General features: G+C 46.6%; 1 protein-coding gene across 1 annotated transcript in view; it reads left to right on the plus strand.

Annotated features, from left to right (window-relative positions):
• RELL1 (RELT like 1) overlaps positions 1-8,843 on the plus strand; it is a 69,413-nt gene extending 60,570 nt beyond the window's left edge. Inside the window, exon 7 of the mRNA XM_043572805.1 lies at positions 6,774-8,843. The gene's annotated coding sequence lies outside the window, so the exon portion shown is untranslated. The remainder of the gene's footprint in view (positions 1-6,773) is intronic.
• Positions 8,844-15,342: the final 6,499 nt, after the last annotated feature.

Genomic DNA, 15,342 nt, shown 5'->3' on the forward strand with positions numbered 1-15,342 from the left:
GGCTGGAGGGCAACCATTGGTTAGTGATTTAATGCGCCATCCTTCTGTAATGAAGCCTCCCTAAAAACTCAAAAAGGGAGGGTTCGGAGAGCTTCCAGGTTTGTGAACCAGAACACTTCCACATGCCATTGTGCCGGACCCCGTGTGCGTGTCCAAGATCCTAACTCTACAGAAACTCCTTTGTTCGGGCCCTTGGCCTATGTATCTCTTCATCTGGCTGTTGATTTATGTCCTTTAATATCCTTTGTAATAAACTGGTAATCTAGTGAATAAACTCACTTTCTAAGCCCTGTGAGCCAATCTAGAAAATTAGTTGAATCCACGGAGGGGTTTGTGGGAATCTCTGACTATAGCCAGTTGGTCAGAAGTACAGGTACCAATCTGGATTTGAAATTAGTATCTGAAGCAGAGGGCAGTCCGCTTGTGGGATTGAAGCCTTAACCTGTGGGATCTGATGCTATCATCAGGTAGGTAGAGGTAGGATTGAGTTGAATTGTAGGACACCCATCAGTTGTCTTGAACATTACTTTGCGGTGTGGGAGAAACCCTGCCTACACACACACACAGACACACTGGAGTTGGTTGCAGAACCCTTGCAATGCATGAAAGACACAATGGTCAATGGGAAATGCCCAAACTTCCTAATACTCAAATAAATACAAACTAAAATAATGAGATTGCTTTTTGCTTTTCTGTTGGCGAAGATGAATGTTAACACTAGCAGTGATGATATAACTTATATTCAAAATGGAACTCTTCCGAGAGTGAAAGGGACACTGTAAGTAATTACTCACATGCATTCAAAGAATAAACATAAGTAAACCGAGACCTCCAGGCCAGCTGGTTCACGTGGTTTCCCTGGTTAGCACTTGATGTTGAAGAGGGTGGAGGGGGATGGGCACTGTCGCATCCCTGAGCAGAGCTGCTTCCTTGGTACAGTAGAGCATTTACTCTCTATCATTAGCTGAAAAAGCAAGTTATAAAATACCCCAGTTTTGTTTAAGAAATGATACACGACGTCTCTCGTTTTGTCTTGGGTTGAAGCTGATCACTTAACACTTCCCTGTATAAGCACCAAGCTCTTTGAGATTTTAGGCCGTGTCTTACCTTCTGTCACGCCTGCAGGTGGCCATATGTACACAGCTGGCGCTCAGTGGTTTCTTAACAGGTGTGATGCTAGCACACTCATCTGATCATTAAAATAGACGTCCGCAAATGAGCTGAACTCTAGTTCCAAACTATTATGAAAGGAGTTAAAAAATGATCCTGGGGCATCTGGGTAGCTCAGTTGGTTAAGTGTCCAACTCTTGGGTTTGGCTCAGGTCATGATCTCACTGTCCATGGGTTCGAGCCCTGTGTCGGGTTCCACGCTGACAGTACAGAGCCTGCTTGGGATTCTCTCTGTCTCCCTCTCTCTCTGCTCCTCCCCTGCTTGCCCACTCTCTCAAAATAAATAAACTTTAGACAAATGATTCTGTAATCCCACAATTTTGTAGTTGAGACTGCGTCAAATTTTTTTAGTTAATAGTTCAGTGTAAGATTTCTGACCTATAAAATGTTGTAATTCAGATTGAGTTGCTGAGATTGTTATTAATAGTTGAGTCTTGAAATGCTTCGTATCTGTTTCCTCCTCCATTTCTTTGATACAGTTTTTGTCCTCAGCTGACTTTGTAGGGTTGTGTTTGCAGGCTTTGCCCTTTGGAAGTGAACTTAATTCTTGTGGTTTTTATCAGTTGACAAACAGTACTGGGTTTTATCTCCTAGCTTAAACCTTTCTATGTGCATTAAGGCACCTAGTAAGAAAGGGGAGTCCTGGGCTCCAGTCCCCTCAATCCTGACTTCGTAGGTCATGGGTGCAGTCCAAAGAATTGGCAGTTTTTTAAGTAGCATTTGAGTTGCTTTTAAAGAAGGTGCTGCGTATCATCCTGAGGAACGGCTGACTTAAAGAGACTTCACTGATTAGCTAGTGTACCATGGATCTATCCATTAGTCTGCATTAGCTTTTTATTAAATGTGGAGACTTTATTAAAATAGGAAGGCACTGGGGCACGTGGGTGGCTCAGTGTGTTAAGCGTTCGACCCTTGGTTTCAGCTCAGGTCATGATCTCAAGGTTTGTGAGTTCGAGCCCCTCATTGGGCTCTGCACCGACAGTGTGGAGCCTGCTTGGGATTGTCTCTCTTTCCTTGTCTCTCTGCCCTCCCCCTGCTTGCACTCGCTCTCTCTCTCTGTCTCCCTCTCAAAAGTAAATGAACGTTTAAAAAATAGGAAGGCATTAATATTAATTTATAAAATGTAACACACAATTTAGACCAGAGCAAGATTTAAAGGACTGCAAACACCAAGTACCTTCTGGTATCATCCATTTACCCGCACCGGCTAAGGTGCCCCTCTATGCAGGCAGTACCCCCTTCACATTTTCAGCAAAATGACCTGTGGGCGTATAACCACAGAGTGTTCAGGAGAGCCTAGTAGAAGGTAATCCTTTAATTAGGAAGTTAGAGGGGCGCCTGGGTGGCTCAGTCGGTTAGGCATCCGACTTCAGCTCAGGTCATGATCTCGTGGTCCCTGGGTTCGAGCCCCGCGTCGGGCTCTGGGCTGATGGCTCGGAGCCTGGAGCCTGCTTTGGATTCTGTGTCTCCCTCTCTCTCTGCCCCTCCCCCGTTCATGCTCTGTCTCTCTCTGTCTCAAAAATAAATAAACGTTAAAAAAAAAATTAATTAGGAAGTTAGCGTCTCGAAGGGTCACAGATTACTGGTGAAAGATCACGTATGTGTTGCTGTAGGACTTTGAGTATGAATATTACTGTTCTAATCTTAGCTCTGTTTCTATAAACAACTTGCCCTCTCCATTTCATTGAAATGTGTTCTAGGAAAGTCTTAATCCAGCTCTGCGATGCCGGAGCCTTGTATCTATTCATGTCGTGCCATGTTCCACGTGCACTTTTGATGTTCTCAGGGTCTGAGCCTCTGCGGGTTCCTGTGTAGCTACGATGAACTAGAAGAGCCGCACTCTCCCTAGAGAGTGGCCGGGCCAGGTTTCCAGTTTCTGCGTTTCCCGTCTGTTGCCCCCCACACAGGTGGGGAACAGGAAGTGAAGGAACCGGAAGATCTCAGTGACGCTGTGGCTGTTCCCGTGGGGACTGGTGTGCCAGTGCAGCGTGGGGGTGAGTGGGTGGGCTTCCAGGTCTGGCTGCATGGCATACAGCTGCTACCTCACCATTCTTAATTGTGTGGCTGTGGGCAAGTTATTGAACTTGGAAGCCTCCGTTTCTTCCTGTGAAAATGTGGATCGTCCTTGACTCATGGAGTCATTGGAAAGATTGAGTTAACGATTCTAGAATACCAAGCGTGGCAGTGCCTGGCACATGGAAAGCACTCCGTAAATGTCAGCTACTGTTATTATTAATCAGATTGTGTTTTCCTTCCTTAACTCCCTGTCCTTGGAGGTCTTAGTGTTCAGTGTCCATGTTTTTTAAACCATGTTTCTATTTTTTAAAGGGACCAGCTATTGTTTTTCTGGAGAGTCCTTTTTTAACAAGGTACATGTACGTCCTAATCGAAGATGTGCTGTATTGTGGCTTCCGTGGAACCATAATATAATAATGGAATTAGGGCTTTATCTTTATAATTAGAATGACCTCTTCCTTCTTTCCAGATAAACCTTTTCTGATCTCTCTCCATCAGGCTTGTTTTATGAGGGGAAATGGTCACGCTTGGGATTTCCCAATCTTCTTTTCATTGTAAGGAAGTTTTGCTGAACTTCTTTCAGCTTGAGCACTCGTATGTGAGACAGTAATCACCAAATTATCCCCAGAGAGAGGAAAGTCTGGCTTGTTACTGTGGTAGGGTCCCCTGGTGATGGGAACGGAGAATAATGGGTGGGCGGAGGGTTTTCTCACAGTCCACCGACTGCTGCTGGCCCACCCATGGTGTCTGACCGCTGTGAGACCTCAAGGAAAGCACCTTTTAATGTTAATGTGCTGTGTTGGAGAAATAGCATTTAAAAGTATGTGTTTGTTTCTCCACACGAATGTATTCACGACTGGAGGATGCAGTGAGAAGAAATTTAGCAATGTGGAAATGCGCCCGTGACACAGCCCCACACGTGAGTTCACAGCTGGAAATGTACAAGCCCTAGAGGGGGTGGCGTCTTCTTTGCCCGAGATGGTCATTCTGATAGAAGAGGTCTTTACCTGGAAATGGAGAGCCTCTGTACTGGTGGAGTGCCGTCTTTTGATAAACACGTGTTTTTGAAGAGGGAGAGCCCAGAAGCGCGTATCAGTGCCGGGTAGCTTTAATAGAGTTTTTAGAAAGGTTAACTTTCCTTTTCCGGTTTAGTGTCGGCTACTAGTAGTGAGGACGTTAAGCAGCAAATTGTATCTTCCGCTTCCTCTCTCAGACTGCATCTGGTACAATTTTAACCAGCCACAAAATGCAGCCGTTGAAGCCAGCATGATAGTTTAGGGCAGTTGGATGACGGTAACGATCATACTAGCTAGTCTTGGGGAGCGTACTGACTGCTGGCCCTGTGTTAAGCATCGTGTGCTTTTGCAAAACCACCAACAACCCTTTGAGGAAATGCTCCAGAGCGGCCCAGGGTTCCCCAGGTAGTCACAGGGGGCTGGATTAGAGTCTAGGGGTCTGGATTCAAATCCAGGCCTCCGGCTCCAGATCCTGCCTTAGCCCAGCCCTCAGTCGTGCCCACTGTTTGTTCACAGTCGGTGATATCGTACAAAGAATTCTAAGTTGGAAGTTTTCCTATATTGGATCGAAAACGCTTCCTGTGATGAAACGTTGCATTCCAGGCCCTTGCATTCCTTGCCCTTGACCTCCTTGTTTCCCTTGATGCAAAAAAATTTAGGTCTAAGGGAGCAGAAGATAAAAGGAGGAGACATAAAAATAGTTGACTCCCTATATTGTAGACAATGGCCTAGTTTGTAGTTTAGTTTCGAAATTTCGCTCCTACTTTTTACTGTTTTGTCTTTTAGGACCATTTTTCTATTTCTCCATCTTTGCCTTTTCTACCTTTTCCCTTGCTAACATCTTTCATATTCATCAACCCTCAAATGCAAGTATTCTCACGCTTGCCTTTGTTCAGTGCTACGGTACAGATCCATGGTTTGGCCGTGCTGGGCTATAGCTATGCAGGGCAGGGAATTCTTGTTTTCATGTATAATCAAAAACTCCAGAGGTGCCTGGGTGGCTCAGTCAGTTAAGCGTCTGCCTCTTGATTTTAGCTCAGGTCAGGATCTCATGGTTGGTTGTATGATTGAGCCCCGCGTCCTGCTCTGCCCTGAGTGTGGAGCCTGCTTAAGATTCTCTCTCTCTCTCTGCCCCTCCCTCCCTTCTCAAACAATAAATAAAATAAAACATAAGAAAAAAAGGCAGGGGCGCCTGGGTGGCTCCGTCAGTTGAGCGCCTGACTTCGTCTCAGGTCATGATCTCGCGGTCTGTGAGTTTGAGCCCCACATGGGCTCACTGCTGTCAGTGTGTAGCCTGCTTCAGATCCTCTGTCCCCTTCTCTCTCTGTCCTACCCCGCTCATGCTCTCTCTCTCAAAAATAAATAAAACACTAAAAAAAACCCAAAAAACAAAAAAACCCTCTAGGGGACAGTGTTTTACTTCCTTTTTAGCTAAGGAGAGAAGGATCCTTTACCCAAATCTTTTCATTTGGGCAATCTCTCTCTCTTTTTCTTTCTCTTCTTCTCTCTCTCTCTCTCTCTCTCTCTCATAATTATTATGAATACTGTAAATGACAGTATTACTGAAGAGGATAATATGGATACTGTTAGATCTTGAAGAAGGAGCTATAAGTACAAAGTAACATTTAAATTAAGATGCCTCTTGAATTTTATTCTTCCTATTTCTGCAAGTTGGTTTCATCTGGGTGGTTTTTTGTTTGTTTGTTTGCTTTTTGTTTTTTTGGTGTTTGCAGGCAGAAGGGAGAATGCTTCATTCCCTAACCTGGTATACGTCGGCCTATGTGATATGTGTGTTTCAACACACACAGGCAGAACTAGAATCTCAGTCATGTCCTAAGTTTTCCCAGCCTGCAAAACCGGAACGTACACGGGCATGTAACTGTCTGTCACTTGGAGATGTTTGTAAAAACAACAACAGAAAACAGCCTTGAAAAATAGAAAACTGTTTTACAAGTTTATCAGGGGCTTCATCTGTAATATAAATGTAGACATTGACACAGACAGACCAGTTGTTAGAACTTAAAGACACAATGCAGCCCTCGAGTTACAACGAACACCTAGGATTGGGCCCTTTCATTGTGTTCTTATTTGCCCAGTGAAATCCCAGCCAAGATGCCTTGTGTGCCCAGTAGAGACCCAGAGTTAACTCTGTCTGGTGCCGCTTGGGAAAGACACCTTATCTGATACATAGAAGTTTCGTTGTGACTGAACACATTCGTCCTACTGAAGTGATACACGACTTGGGGGAGAATGCCCGACCAGTCCTTCACTGTAGAAACTCCTGTTGAAACAGACTGGTACCCTTAGTCTACTGTGGTTCTCAAATTCTCTTCTTTCTTGGTTTGTAAAACCTCGATAATGAGGTCCTTTTGAAATTGTGGTACTTACATTTCTTTAGACTGAATTCTAGAAGAAATGTAATAATGGTCCCGGGAAGGAACACAGTGGGGTGGGGTGGGATGGGGTCAGGATTGATTACAATTCCTCTGTGTTTTTAAATATCCACACAGGTTAATATGTGATAGGATGTTTACCTCCCGGAAAGCCTTACCTTTTTGTTTTCTCTTGCAGGGGTGACTTCATTTGAAGAGTTTTAAGACACTGAGGACTTACAAGATAAGAAATTGCTTGGGGAGGTTTTTAAAATTTCTATAAAGTTTCTATTGTGGAGTCTGCAGGCACGTGGATAGAAGCTCCAAGGGAATATTGTGCTGTGCTGGATACAGAATTCAGTTTGCTTTGAATCGAGTTTTGGGTTTAAAAGTCTGATGGAAAATGTATTGCATTTCCAGTGAAGAAAAGAGCTCATTTAAGAACTTTCCCAACCACCGTCCCTCCCCATCTCCCATTACTGGCCTTGGTGTACATTTTGCAGTTTTTCCTGTATGATCACTGTGTGTAGGGGAACTATTCGTGTGCAATCGAGCCGATGCTTGGGGGTGTTTCCGTGTGTGTGTGTGTGTGTGTGCATGTGCGCATGCACACATGCGCATCTGTGCACACGCACACTCTTGTCGCCACCCGTGGATCTCATTTTGCAACTGGTTACAAGAAGATCCTCTGAGAGCTTCACTGTTACAAGAGAGAAAGATGAGGCTTTGGTGTGAAAGGTCCTTGCAGATCATCTGGCCTCGTCCTGAGAAACTGGCCCCCCGAGACATCATGGAGTCAGATGGCACCAGATGCCAGACTTTGGATTCCTGGACCAAGGACTCCGCATTGACTCCTGCCACCACCGTGCCACTCCCAGGTCACTTACAAAATATTGAGGGCGTTTTTGTTTTTGTTTTTTTAACTTGCACTAAGCAATTCTTATTTAGTCCGTCGAATAAAGGGGGGAAATAGCTTAAAGTGTCTAAAAACAAAACACAAAAATGCTTGTTTTGACAACCTGGGGACAAAATAACACAAAAACCCCCGACTTCTGAGGCAGGATGGGCCCGTACCTTCGTCTGGCATGTTTTCCTTGGGCTGTTCCTATTTTCCATCTTCTAACCAATGCGCGTTATTTAAAAGACTCTTAATGGTTGCATTTCCCCTGTAAGCCTGGAAAACCTCACTTTTATTTATTATTATTATTATTTTTAGCTTTGTAGTTTATGAAACACCTGAAAGAACCGGGGCGGAGTTAGTAGCACATTTATGATAGGCGTGGGCCGGGGCCAGGAGCCCAGAGACCTGTCGGCAGTGTCGGTGTGATGGATGCCCCGGGGCACTTCTTTCATCTCAGCGAGAAAGCATCTTTCTCACTTCACTCCCAAGAGGAGGATTTCCATAAAAATGTAGTGTAAACTATTCCCCATAAATATGTTCATTCCATTCTGTTTCTGGCATCGAAATGAAAAATTCCCAACCTTTGAAATGAATGGTAGGTTCGATTTCATGTGATTTTTTTTTGTTTGTTTAACTGACAACTAATACGAGCTGTGTGTGCGTATGTAACACACAGTGGACTAGAGGAGGTCAGTATGGAAAAAAGATTCCACTGAGGTCCAGCAAGGAGCGATATAGGAATTCTGGGGGTGTGTATTAGCGTAAGTACTCTAGGTGCGGTCTAGACCAATAGTTTTAGTTTTTAAAAATAAAGCACCGTTTTTGGCTTTAAAAATATCACGCCCTCAAGTGGTGAGGAATAAAATGTAAGATATTCTTCAGCTTTAATTATTTTTAAATTTTCAGGTCAGAGCACTTTTTTTATAGCAATACAACAGGCGAGAGAATACTCAAACGTATTTAAAATTGCGTTTATACCAAGAGTACGTTTTAAATATTTTCTAATACTTGAGCAGTTTTTTGTCTGGCCGGCTTCCAAATATGCCAAAAGTTATGCATTCAATGTGTTAACACATAAGCTTTTTACTAATAATTCTTAAGTGTTCCCAACGCAACTGATGTTTACAGGGCTTGTGTTTTTCTTCCTTCTTTAGAAGGATCGGGGTCCACAACAAACTTACTGTATAAAACACTAACGATGGGCTAACTTCTGGTGTAACGCGTGAGTTGGCTACGACCTTGATGTAAAAATTTGTAAAGGAAATTTTGCACCATTTTGAGTGTCAGATGTATTTTTAACTGTCTGGTTTGTACTTTTACGACTTTTGTACTACCAAAACAGAGTTAAAAATAAAAACGTTGAACACATTGTGTGGTGTTTGAACGATTGAGCTGTCGGTGCCCCGGGGGCCCTGAAAATGTGACAGGAGCGGTAAGGCTCGTGTGGCGCTTGGCTAGCGCCGTGCCCGATTTCTTGGGTCCGAATCGACCCGTGATGATTTGCCTGACTCTCCCCGCTGGATTTCAACCCCTGCTTCTCCCCAGCAACAGCCCTCCCCAACCCTTGATTATTTTTAAGATGTAGAGATCACTCTGAATATATAGAAGAGTTGCAGTGTCGGTGCAAAGAGTTTCTGTGTGCCCTTCACCCCGTTTCCCTCTATGTCAGCATCTTACGTCACTGGAGACCAGTGATCCAGACTAAGACATTAGCGCGGGTACAATGCTACTGGTGTGGCCACACCAGTCGTTCCAATAGTGTCCTGGGATCACTCACTGCCTTTGGTCGTCTGGTCTCCTCTGAGCTGTGATCATCCCTCATCTCTTTTCTTGGATTTATGATCTTGATGCTTTACTCTGTACCATTCTGTTATTTTGCAGGATGCCCTTCAGTGTAAGTTGGCCAGTTGTTTCTCCTGACTGGATGGAGGGTCCGTGTTCCGGGAAGGATCCGATGTGCCTTTCCCACTGCATCACAGCAGGGGGGCGTGATGTCCGTACGGATTACTAGTGATGTTAACTTCCATCCTTTGGTCAAGGCGACGGCCATCAGCTTTCACTTTGGTAAAGTCACCATTTTTTCCCTGTCGCAATTAACATTTGAGAGGAGAGCCTTTGAGCTGAGGCAGGTATCCTGTTTCCACTTAAGGTTTCACCCATTAGTTCTACCATCTGTATTAGTTTCTTAGGGCTCGTGTAACAAATTTCAGGGTGGCCTGAAACCACAGAAATTTATTCTTTCCCCGTTTAGAAGTCCAGAAGGCTGAGACTGTGGGGTCTGCAGCGCTCCGTCTTTCCGAAGCCCCCGAGAGAGAGTGTGTTCCATGCCTCGCTCCTAGCTGCCGCTGGTTGCTAGCAATCCTCAGTGTCCCTTGCTCTGTGGCTGCTCCCCTCCAAGCTCTGCCTCTGTCTTTCCATGGCCGTCTTTCCTGTGTGTGTGCCTCTGTCCACTCTTCTCATGAGGACGCCAGTCGCTGGATTTAGGACCCACCATAGTCCGTGTGCTTCATTTTAACTTGATTACATTTGCAAAGGCCCTAATTTCAAATAAGATCACATTCGCAGGCATCGGGTGTCAGGACTTCAACTCGTTTTTTAGGAAACACAATTCAAGCCACTACACCATCCAGTGGTGGATCTTGCCTGCGACAGTTATTACTGTGATCGGGGGCTCTTTCAGGTTGGTGCCTGTGTCCTTTTGATAGGGTTCCATGCTCTTTATTTCTCCCTCCTTCCCTCCTTTCCTTCTACCCTTCCTCCCTCCCTCCTTCCTTCCTCCCTGCATCCCTCCCTCTTTCTTTCTCTCCCTTCCTTCCTCCCTTCCTCCTTCCCTCTTTTCCTCTTTTCCTTCCTTCCTTCTTCCCTTCCTTCCTTTCTTCCTTCCTTCCTCCTTCCCTTTTTTCCTTCCTTCTTCTCTTCCTTCCTTCCTTCCTCCCTTCCTCCCCCCCTCCCCTTCTGCCTCCCTCCCTCTCTTGATCCCTTCCTTTTTCTTTTACCCTTTGGCCCATTCTCACTGGTGGAACCACAAGAGGCTCCAGACTCATCTTGTCACCTTGTATTTCCCTTGTCTCAGCCCCAGAATTGACCAGCAACCAAGGAGCCCTGGTTCCTCTTACTGTACAATTGGGTGTAGAAATAAAGCTCAGGACAGTGGGTGTGCTCACTGAAGCAGAGGCATCCCTGCTTCTAGGCTTCTATGTGTGTAACACACCCACACCCACACCCACACCCACTTCTGTTCCTTTCTGTATATATCTTTAGAACAAGCATAAGCTAGGACCGGCATTCGGACTGCAGCCTAGCTCTAAGAGCTCCTTCCAAACGTCCTGCTCTCCTCCTCCAGGGAGGAAACCTGGCTCTTACTGTCTGAAATATTTGTACCCAGGGGGTGCTTGGGTGGCTCAGTCGGTTAAGCATCTGATTCTTGATTTTGGCTCAGGTAGTGATCTCACGGTTCATGAGTTTGAGCCCACACTGGGCTCTGTGCTGACAGCATGGAGTCTGCTTGGGATTCTCTCTCTCCCTGTCCTTCGCTCAAAAATAAATAAACTATGAAATGTTTGTCTGTAGTTGTTCAATCCTAGCATACATATAAGGTAGTCTGAATATATAGCCCTGGGAGGAACAAATTGCCATTGAGAGCACAGTGTGTGTGGACAGCTCACTTAGTGTTTAGCCTTACAGCCTCCAGCCCTGTGCACAGGTGCTTAGGTCGGCTCCTTTGTCCCCCTCCCCCTCAGCGTGGTCACGTGATTCAGTTTTAGCACAGAGTCACTTGTCATCGTCTGTGTTCTGTCTTTCCTTTACGTCCTGGTTAGAATTTTTAAAATTAATAATGCGGCAGAGTTCACTGTGGTGCCTCATTGGATTTGGATTTTGAATTTTCATGGGATTTTGTTGTTGCCTTGAAAACAAGATGACCAATAGTGGCTTAGGTTAGAAAGTGGAAAAGCTGGTTTCATCGTTTTCACTTCCCCCAAACCAAGAACTCCAGAATGTATGCACTAGAGAGAATGTGAGAAATTTCCTCCAAATTCTTTTTTTTTTAAAGTGTATTTTTATTTATTTTGTGGGTGAGAGAGAGAACAGGCATGAATTGGGGAGGGGGAGGAGAGAGAGAGAGAGAGAGAGAGAATCCCAAACTGACCCCACACTGTCAGTGCAGAGCCCAACGCGGGGCTCGATGTCACAAACCGTGAGACCGCGGCCGAAGCCCAAACCGAGAGATGCTTAACCGACTGAGCCCCCCAGCCCGGTTGGCGCCTCCAAATTCCTCATCTTATAGTCGAAAGGGGTCACTGGGGATGATGGTTTTTGTTCTTGGCTGGTCAGCCTTTGATTCTCCAGCACAGTGCAGGGCAGAATGGCCCGGCCGAGTCACCCGGCTTTCGTGTCTTTCTCCGCGTCAGGGGAGCGATGAGCATGCGGACGTGCGGCCCCCGTGGCCCGTCTGTGGGACGTGGAGACAGAGCACCAAGCTGGCAGTTCCACCTTGAGCAGTTCGTTCAGCTCGGTCCCAGTCCCGGGTCCTGGGTGGATTTGCCAACTGTCCGCGGCCTTGTTCGCTCCTGCGAATCTATCCGGAAGTCTCAGGCGCCTTCCACCCTAATCTGGTGTAAGAGAAAGGTTAGGGACCTTCCTTTTTTCCACTGAGGACAGCACGATGTTGAAGGCTTGGAGGTGGGGTCCCACGATTCAGTCCTGGTCACTGGGGGGGGGGGGGGGGGGGGGGGGGGCTCGGCTGTGGTCAGAGGGGGGCTGTTTTGCGCCTGAGGTCCTGCCGCTTCCCGGATCCTCTGACCCCTGGAAAGTTTATGGAACAGCTTGTTTCTACCTAGGGCTTCCCTTGCTCATTCCTCACCTTCCCAGAACCGTTCTTCAGGACTGCTCTTAGGTCTTCCCGGGGCACCCCCATTGTAGCTCCAAAGACCTGAAAGGACAGCCGGGACTTACCTGTCTCTGGCATTCTGTGGCAGCCCAGCTGACGTCCCCCTGCCTACTCCAATCGGCGGGAAGTCCAGACCTGCCGGGTTTCTGCCTGGCGCAGAGCTGGCACCCGCACCCCCTGCTGGCCACATGGGAGAACTGCGGGGAGCCTGGTTCCTAAGGCCATGTGTTGGTCTGTCCTTCCAGGGCCTGGTGCAGAGAAGGCGTTCATGATCATTTGCTTACTGAATAAACAAACAAAAGTCCACCTTTAAAAATGCAAGAAGGCCATTAGCTATTTTATGGGAATAAAAATTCAAGTTTGGGTTTGGCCTAACCCATTTTCTGACTCTGCCAGCTTGTCCTTATTTTCTTTCTCATCAGAAACCCGGGATGTCACGTCCCTGCATGTGTGAGCTCGAGTGCTGCCAGGAATAACTGAGTTCCAATTTGGAAGAAACCCCATGCCCTGAGTCCCGTCGGGGAACTGGTGTGACTTGAAGCAGTGTGGTCGGGGAGGGGTAGCCCAGGCTTTGCTGTTGAGTTTCTTTTTTTTTTTTTTAATTTTTTTTTTAACGTTTATTTATTTTTTTGAGACAGAGAGAGAGCATGAACGGGGGAGGGGCAGAGAGAGAGGGAGACACAGAATCCGAAGCAGGCTCCAGGCTCTGAGCCATCAGCCCAGGGCCCGACGCGGGGCTCGAACTCAGGGACCGCGAGATCATGACCTGAGTTGAAGTCGGACGCTCAACCGACTGAGCCACCCAGGCGCCCCTGCTGTTGAGTTTCAAGGCTGGCTCTGCTACTCACTGCTGTGTGACATTGGGAAAACTGCCTTACCTTTCTGAGCCGCAATTTCCTCATCTGGTAAATGACCTATCTCGCAGGTCACTTATTAAAGAGGTAGATGAAGTATACAAAGCGCCTGCCATGGCCTCGTGTCCACCCTGACTGCGGGCGCTGCCGTTGTGAGCCACCACACGCGGTCACTGGGTAAAGCATCTGGGTGCCTCTGTCCCACCACAGCTGATTAACGTGGCCTAGGAAGTGGCCCAGCACACAGCTTTGTCCAAGAGTGGAGCCGGAGCAGGAAGCGTCTTGCTCGGAAGCTGAACCACGGTTAGAGTTCGAAGCCTCGCAGAAGAGCCACGGAACAGAGAAGGGTCCAGGTTCTGAGGAGGCAGGGGTACAGGGGGAGGAAAAGGATCTGAGGATGACGAGGCAGCGTGTGTGGGGACAGCTGAGACTCTGTCAGCCCAGCACCGCTCCTCTCTGGGAATGATGCCTCCCCCTTTGCAGAACCCTTCGTCTGTTAGAAGCTAGCCACGTGCCTGACGCCTCTGACCGCAGCCAGACACGGCTGAGGTGGGCACAGGACCCTCATCGGTGACCTGGACAAATGCAGGTCCTCTGGGATGTTTGCCAAATGGAGCTGGAGAAGGTGGCTTATTTTTCTGGGGGCTGAAGCTGTGGGCTCAGGGGCTGGTGGAGGCCATGTGTCCTGCCATGTGGACACAGGTCTGGGGAAGGGAAGAGACATTCCAGTTGTGCCACATTCACACATGCAGAGGGAAGAGAGGCCGTCCTGTTTGCTCTCAAGCCCCGGGCTCCGTTGTCCCTGAAGATCAGCTGCCCTTCTGGGTTTTATGGACATTCCAAGGACATTCCTCTTTCGTCTTACCTCATTTGGGTTGAGTTTCTATCGCAACAACAAAACCCCATGACTAATGCACTTATTCACAGAAAAATAGACACAGGAGGAGTTATAGAGCCACATGGCTAGTGAGGCCCTGGCATCCAGCCCTAAAACTGAGATTTCCCAGAGCTGCCTTGGATCCGTGGCCAGGCGGCCTGGCCATCGTGTGGGGGTTTCTGTTCCGAAATGCCCTTGCAAACCCTCTGCCCTTGATTGCTTTAGGATAACCTCCCTTAAGAGCACAGGTTTGGCCTTCGGATCCCTCTGGCCATCTGTGACCTTAAATTCTTTGGACCTCAATCTTTTCACTGTAGAGTGAAGATAACATGTGCCTTTTAGGGTGGTTGCAAGGATTCTGTGAACGCGGGGGTATGATGCACTTAGCCCAGGGCCAGGTACAGCCAGTGCTGACTCAGTGAGCTGCCTCAGAATTGCCAAGTTCAGATTCTCTTCAGTGAAATAAGTGACGGAATGATGAAGAGTTAGGCCATTTGAGTCGGTTCTTGACGTTTCTTCCATATTCACTTTGCTCAACATTTTAAGATGAACTTGGGGTGGGGGTTGGGTTAGGGGGGTAGGAGGGCCCCGGTCGAAGAGGGAGCCATGATATCTCTTGGTCCTGACATTCTCTTGACACCAGGTTAAATACCTTGAGTTAAATAGCAATCTCTTTGCCCTGATATTGAATGGCCGCAGATACACAAGGGTTTGTTCTTTCTGTGTTTATTCAGGCTGTCATTTAATCTTATCGCTCTTCCGATAAGACCTGAATGTACCGTGGTCATCCCGGCGAGTTTAAAAAGAACGTGATTTCTTATTTGCAAGTGGATCTAGCTGAGAAATGATAGGTTAACATGTGTTTGGAATCCATAACATTATACCCAAATCACAAAATTTATGGGTTTGCTGACTATGAATGAATATCTTAATGTTGATGAAATCCAACAAAAAACAAACCAAACAAATCCTCTGAAATAACAAACCGACCCTTACCAAGCCTCCCCAGGTTTCTGTCTTGCATTAAGTGCATTTTATTTTATAAAAACTTACTTAGGGGAAGGAAAGATAAAAGAAATAGGTCAGTTTTAATGTCATAAATATTCACTTCAAACACAGTATGACTTAAATTTGTTAACCCAGCATAAATTACTGTGTCCTACAATAGTTAAATGATGAAAATAAAGAATAATCATGAGAATAAAAAATACACTAAATGTGAAGTGCCCTCAGGTGCATTTTTGCCTT

This window comes from Prionailurus bengalensis, chromosome B1, assembly GCF_016509475.1.
Source record: "Prionailurus bengalensis isolate Pbe53 chromosome B1, Fcat_Pben_1.1_paternal_pri, whole genome shotgun sequence".
NCBI classification, from domain to species: Eukaryota; Metazoa; Chordata; class Mammalia; order Carnivora; family Felidae; genus Prionailurus; species Prionailurus bengalensis.